Here is a 7,680-nt window from a genome sequence, read left to right on the forward strand (position 1 = left end):
ACTCAGACCAAGCCTGGAAACTGAACTGCAAAGCCAGGCTGCCCCCTGCCGGTCAATGAGAGAATGGCCAGTGCCCCAGCCAGCGTCTTGGTTATCATTCCAGCCATCATACCTGCTGTCTGGGCCGCACCCAGCCCGAGACCTGGCTTGGCACAGGCGCCAGGCAGAAGGCAGACTTCATCCATACCACTATATCCTTTGGGAGACGAGTGTGAGAAATCTGTTGCTCTTTTTCCTTTGTGTGCAACACTTTTATTAAATTGTCTTTACAAAACAACATTCAGACTCTAGACACAACTCCCAGGCCCTGTTTCGCTGTGGGTACTGGCTAAGGCACAGAAAGCTGCTTTCAGCTCCTCGGTTGTGAAGGTGGGGATCTCTTTGCTGGGTTGCAATGCCAGGCAGGAGCTTCTTAATCTTACTTTGTGCATCCCAGGGAAGGATGATCTTTGCTTTGATGCCCAGCACACCTGGCTGAGCACACGGTGATAGCAGTGTTGACAAAATCACCACCTCGGATCACCAGCCCATCCACAAACATCATGGCCTCTGTCCTTGGTGTCCCCTAAAACAACCTCAAAGCCTGTGGCTCAGCCCTCTTTGGAGAACCATAGTCTACCATAACCCGGAAAAGCTTTTTCTTTCTTTTCTTCTTTTTTTCCTTTTCCTTTTCTTCCTTCTGTCTCTCCTTCCTTTTCTTCTCTCTGTCTCTCTCTTCCTGTTGCTGTTGTTATTGTTTTGCTGCCCTTGAACTAAGGCTAAGGATCTACCTGTCCCTGTCTCTAGTGTCTCCCCAGCCCATGGACTGTCAATTTGCGGCACCTGGGTTTTTGTGTAGATGCTAGCCTTTGGTCCTTCCTGCACAGCAGATGCTTTGCTGACTGAGCTTTCTCCCCAAGGCCTCTCTGTGGTTATTTTGTCCTCTCTGAAGATGTCCAGAAGGAACACGAGGAGAGGGGAAAGCCCCTGGAGAGAAGTGCTGAACTAGATTTGGGTGAGTGTGTCCCCCAGGTTGGTGTGTTGGGAGCGTGACCTTCCATGTTACAGCATTGGAGACTGTTAAGAAATGATGCCTCGGAGTTGGAGAGATGGCTCAGTGCTTGAGAAGACACGTCGTTCTTGCAGGGAACCCAGTTTGTGCTCCCAGCATGGCAGCTCACGACTGTCTTTAACTCTAGTTCCAGGAGAGCCAATGCCCTCTTCTGGCCACTCCAGACACTGCACAAGTGCGGTGCAAAGACATAAAAAGAAATAAATCTACAAGAAAAAGAAAGAAGGGATGTCCAAGGCAGGCTTAAGGGTTAACTCCGCAATCCCAGCATATAGCATGTGTCTTTTCTGACAGCAGTGGCAGAAAATGAGAAGTCAAAGTGTCATCTGGGTATGGTGGAACATTCTTATAATTACAGTACTCGGGAGATTGGACTAGGTTGCAAATTTGAGGCTAGCCTGGGCTACAGAATGAGATCCTTTCTCAAAAAAAATTTTTTTGTGTGCCAGTTATGATGGCACAGCTTTTAATCCAGCACTCAGGAGGCAAACTTAGCCTGCTCTACATAGTGAGTACCAGGCCAGCAGGGTTGCATAGTGAGACCCTGCCCAGATAGACAGACAGACAAACAGACAGACAGGTGACTGGTTCACCTGTACTTGAAAGTGGCAGAGATGCTCCTGGTCATAGTTGGTTCCCAAGAGCGCTGTTTTAAAATCCCTCAGTCCCTCTGGCCTCCTGCTTTGCAGCAAGATCTCTTCTGCCTATATGTGCTCCTGTCACAGTTTCATCTTCCCTCTCCACAGGACAGATTGGCTGCCTGAAGCTAGACTTTCAGCCTCCCAAACTATTTCTAAATAAACCTCTTTCCTTTGGTATTCTTTACAGAAAGATAAGGCTTAATTCAAGAGGGAAGGGAAAGCGAAAGAGGCCTAACCTACCCTAAAGAGAAGCAGAGGGGCAGAGGAATGAGACAGGTCGCGGAGATGGAGTGAAGGGTCTGGAGGAGCCCCACACTGTGGGGGAGGGGGAGGGGCTACACTGGTAGACAAGAATGGAGCCTTTCTGCAAGATAGCGTGCAAACAGCAAGCGCTAAGGGTGAGTGAGGTCTTTAGGAAGTCTCTATCACATGGCTCCTCTGTGTGCCTCGAGGCAGGTCTGGCCTATTAATGGTGGGGCTAGGAGAAAACCAGAGTGGAAGAGAACCTCCCCAGTTCAGTTTCCCTCCTCTTTAAGATAAACACTTTTAGCTTCCCAATATGGAGTAGAGCACACGACACTTGTCTTTCTGGGCCTGGCTTAACTCCTCTACAGATATCCTCTAATCCAATTCATGTCACCAAAGACATCCAATATTTGTGGCTGATAGATACAGTATAGTGTACCACAATTTCTTTTACCATTTATCGGTCAATGGCCACTCGGGTTGCTTCCGTTTCTTGGCCACTGTAAATGGTGCTGGGGTGAGCACAAGCTTGCTGGTGCTTCTTTGGCAGATTGACTCCATTTCATTGTCACATTCCTAGTTAGGCCAGGACAGGAATGTCCGCTGACTTATGCTTCAAGGATGGGGACACTTTGGTCCACACAGAGCCCGGCATACCGGAGGGAGGAGTTATGGCTGCCACCATCATGAGATGTGTCATCCACACAATGGAAAAGCCAGCTTGGACCACAGCAACGCTGAAAGCATTGAGAGGAGACGCCACAGAGGCCATCCATAAGCCCACTTCACGTGCAAACCAATGTCCGAGCACTTTCCAAGCTCCTTGGCCCTGAGCATCTCCACGTGGTGGCGGTATTGACTGAGAAGCAGAACCCAGTCACTGAGAAAGGCTGAGTGGTCCTAATGCCTTCAACTTCCTGCTAAAGCCTGGGATCCAGAAAGGCAAACATGAAGCTACAGATTCTGACCTCCTGCGCTGGCAGGCTAGGATTCTACAGAGCCTCGTCGTCGTCGTCGTGATATATATATTTTTAATTCCAAATTCTGTTTTCTTATGTGATGCTCTAGCGATGGCCCTTTGTTTGGAGAATCACAGAATTCCAGGATTCAGGGGTTCTGTCTAAGCGGCTGCTTGAGCCCTGGGCTCTCAGTCAGGTGCTGCTGGCTTGTACACTCATCCCTCCCACCGAAAGGGATTTGCCGCCAGCTGGCGGTGGTGTCCTGTGCCCATAACTCTGAGATTCTGTCTGGTTTAGTCTTCTGTGTAGAGATCCATGGTGCCACACGTCTGCACAGAGGTTCCCTGCAAAGGCAACTCCCAGTAACGACAGTACTGGGCTTGCTCTCAGGAGACTCTGCCCTAAATGAAGAGGAGAGGGCTGGAAAAGCATCCAGAAGTCCAGGCTGGGCTGTCAAGCAGGCAGAAAGAAGAGGGTGTAGAGCACAGAAGGGTGCCTGGGGCAGGGACCCCTGGATTAGGATCTCGACTGGTTCTCCTCACTCTGCCTCGTCACCGGGAGCCCAATTTTTCTGTATGAGGAGGTGCTAGCCCCAGCTTCTGGTTACTTCCATAGTGTCTGAGATAGCTTCGGTATGATCTGAGTGTGCTTCCCCAGGCTTCATAGATTGAAATTTAATCCTTGTTGTGGGCTCTAAAGGGGGTAGAAATCTAACTGATGTTTCAGTTAGATAATGTAATATTTAGAGGTGGAGACTTTGGGGATGGTTAGGGCTAGATACAGTCCAGAGAGGGCCCGGTGAATTAATAGCAGTGAATTTATAGGAATAGGGAGAGGAGCTTGAACAGACACATACATAGATACATACATACATACATACATACATACATACATACATACATACATACATACACACGAATTTTTAAAAATTACCAAGGCACCCCTCAGCTGCGAACCTCCAGGTCCATGATCCTTATAAGGTTTTTTTCCTTCAAAGTTGCCCAGCCTCTGGTACCACGTTGTACCACCAGACTAAGATACAGTTTACACTGATAAGACTAAAATAGTATTCCGGAAGGGCCATTTGGAGATGTATGAGAGAAGGAAAGCCCATGATGAGGCAGAAACTGAGAAAGAGAAGCTTCCTTTTCTCCTGTATGATCTCTCCAGGAGCAGCATTGGGAAAGCCAGACACTGCATCTACCATCTTCATTTGGAAATGGGTGTCTCAGGGGTCAACTCAGAAAAACAACCATGTATGGGGGAGTGGGGTGGGCTCACATCAGCTCACCAGCTTTCTCACTGTTGGGCTCACAGTTTGAGGCTTCCGTCCAGCACGGCAGGAGCTTGAGGCAGGTGCTCACTGTGTAGAAGCAGCCAGGAAGCAGAAAGCGATGAGTAATGGTGCTCAGCCCAGTGTCTCCTCTCTATGCAGTCCAGGACCTTGGGATGGCGCAGCCTCGGGAGAGGACAGGGAGCACAGCGGTGAGGTTGCTGTTATCATCCTGCTAGGGCGTTAGAGAATTATTCTCACTGGAAACCTGTATTACGCCAAGGGTTTTCCCAAGAACCAAGAGAACATGAAAATCTAATAAAGGGTCAGAATTAGAGAAGATACGGTAGCTCCCTGTAGCTTTGGGAAACACTTTTGGAGGAAAAAGAAAAAAAAAAAAAGAGGAATGCATAAAACCACCAACAACAACAATCGAGTCCTGCATAGGGTAATTTCCCCTCACGTACCTGTAATGAAGTTGTATTTCTAAACCAGGCATACTAGGACCTAAACAACCAAACTCAGAATAAACGGAACAGTCTCCTTCCTCTCAGCTCTGAAGACAGACCACTCAGTCTTATTTGGTTTGTTTGTGTGGCTAGTTGGTTGGTTTTTTTTGAGACAGGGTTTCCCTGTGTAGTCTTAGCTATTCTGGACTCGCTCTGTAGACCAGGCTGGCCTTGAACTCACAGAGATCCGCCTGCCTCTGTCTCCCCGAGTGCTGGAATTACAGACGTGCGCCCCTACTCTCGGCTAACCGCTCAAGTCTTACGTAGCTCTTTAGTAATCTAAGCATACTACCGTTTTTTCTCTCCTAATTGAAAACATTTACCATTTTAATAAAAGGAAACGCCTTCTAGCTTCTCTTTGACACATTTGAGTTCCAGCATCACTACTCTTTGGGGCTCTGGAGCAAAGAAAGTGTCACTCAAATGGGAGCACAGTGGAGGGATACTGTGCTCTCGTTACAGAGACTTGAGACCAGGGTAGAGTTCACGGTGTGGTATTTTGGGCAGTGAGGGAATGAGCTGAGAGACATTCCACAGGGGAGAGGGTCAGATTTCATCACACTGCACGTCACGGAGGGAAATTTGTTTATTTCTGGAATTCTCCCCACAGTGTTTCTGGACTGTGTGACTGAAACCATGGAAAGTAAAACTTTGAATAAAGGCTGGGGAGAAGGGGTGAGTGCACATTAATTACCGTAAACTAAGAAAATAAGGCGCCCGGAAGCAAAGACGTCACAAGCAGGTCGTCCACAGCCTCATCAAGATCAGCCTTGGCTACGGGAGCTCCCAAGGTCACAACAAACAAGAGAATGTGGAAGGAAGGAAGGAAGGGAGGGAGGGAGTGAGGGAGGGAGGGAGGAAGGAAGGGTGGGGTGGGTGGGCCGGGGTGGGTGGGCCCAGTGCAAAAACAAATAATCTGACAGGAGAAACACACTGAGCCAAATCAGCAGGACAAGATGCTGAATCAAGGGACGTGGCTGAGGAAGCAGAACGCCCAGACAGCTGGTGGGCACAACACCATAAGCGGAACAGCTGCTAGGGCTGCACCTGCCTGGCACGAGGCCAGACAGCAAGCAAGGATACAGTGTAATAATGCACTGCAGGAGCTGGGAGCAAGCTGGGAGACAGGGTAGAGAGCACACATAGACCGTACAAGCACCCTCTCGCAGAAGGCAAAGTAAGGTGGCCCTCAAAGACAGGCTACCGAAGCTGTAAACCTAGCTTGCAGAGGCCCTGCAGAGACAGACCCATGTCAATGATTGCCACAGACCCAGCAGTGGGAGTGGCAGTACTGCTGGTTCCTGAAACAAGATGCAGGGGATGGACGGGCAGAGACAACATTGTGGAGAGAAGGTGCAAGAAGGAAAAGCAATCCTAGATGAAAAGGAAGCTCACTGGCTATGAAGAAAGGAACATACCATCAACGGCAGAACAAACCACTTAGACAGGTGTATGTAACAGAGATGGCTGCTACGTGCCTTAACAGGAGGCTAGACGTGAGTAGAGGGAAACCGGAGTTCAAGGTCAAGAGAGTTCTCTTTCAAGGGCAGCTCCAGGAGCAGAGGTGGCTGAATCGTTTCTTTTCTTCCTGTCAGCTCCGAACAGCCACGTACTGGGGCACAGTCCCACCTGCTTGCTTTAGCGCTATCTTTCTAAAAGTGAATGCCAAGACAGGCCGGGGTGCCCCAGAAAGCTCCAAGTGTGGTGCAGAATGCCGACCACGGATCCCTGTCAGGGACAGGCATGCTTCATTTTAGTGCAGGGGGTTCTAAAGTCCTCTCTAGGATCTTGTCTTTGTGAGGCTGGGCTCGGAGGCTGTTCCTACCGTTAAAAGAAAAGGTGGTGTACACGTAAGCCTATAGATGGAGTTTTTGGTCAGTGGGGAACTGCAGTTGTTGAAGAATGAAAGTGGCCAGGTGCAGGGCTACCTGCACTTAATGCAGGTGCCTTTAATCCTCCAAGTCGGGAAGCAGAGATTGGCAGATATCTTTGAATGAGAGTAAAGACCCTAGTCTACACAGCGAGTTCCAGATTTACGTAGAGACCCTGCTTCAAACAACTACAATAATTGAAGTTCAAGTAGCAGGTGTGGCTGGCCTGATGGCTAAGTGGTCAAGGACACAGCGCTTCCTGAGGACCCAGGTTCTAGTCTCAGCACTAAATGGTGGCTCACAACCATTTGTAATTCCACTTCCAGGAGATCTGGTACCTTCTCCTGGCTTCCTTCAGCACCCTTCCCATGGTGCACAGACATACATGTAAACAAAATACCCGTACACAAAAAGCAATAAAAAAAAAAAAGGGGGGCGTGGAACCAGAGCGATAGCTTGATGACTAAAAGCACCGGCTGCTCTTTCAAAGGACCTGGGTTCAGTTCCCATCGCCGACATGGTGGCTCACAACTGTTTGTAACTCCAGTTTCAGAGGATCTGATACTCTTCCTGGCTCCTATAGACACTACACGTGCATGGTACAAACACACACACAGACAAAATTCTCATACACATGAAATTTAAAAAAACAAAAATAAGGAGGCTCAAAAGAGGACCCCGTGACCGAAAGCAGTTGCTGCTTTTGCTTATTATCTGGGTTCTATTCATAGTGCGCTCATGGTGCTTTACAAACACCTATAACTCCAGCTCCAGGGAGTCTGATACCCACTCATAAACTCCTTGGGTACCAGGCACAAATATACGCATATATTCAGGGAAATACTCATATACATAAAAAACTTAAATAAAATAAAAATATTAAAATAGCATGTGTTGGCTGTGGATGTGGCTAGATGTCAGAGGGCCTGTGTGCAAATCCCTGAGGTTGGGTAACTTCTGAATATTGCTTGGATCTAGGAGTTTTTTGTTGTTTGGTTGGTTGGTTGGTTTTGTTTTTCAAGACAGGATTTCTTTGTGTAGCCCTAGCTGTCCTGGACTCGATTTGTAGACCAGGCTGGCCTTGAACTTACAGAGATCCACCTGCCTCTGCTAGGATTAAAGGTGTATTC

The sequence above is a fragment of the Psammomys obesus genome, unplaced genomic scaffold, assembly GCF_907164565.1.
Source record: "Psammomys obesus unplaced genomic scaffold, mPsaObe1.curated_primary_1811, whole genome shotgun sequence".
NCBI lineage: Eukaryota > Metazoa > Chordata > Mammalia > Rodentia > Muridae > Psammomys > Psammomys obesus.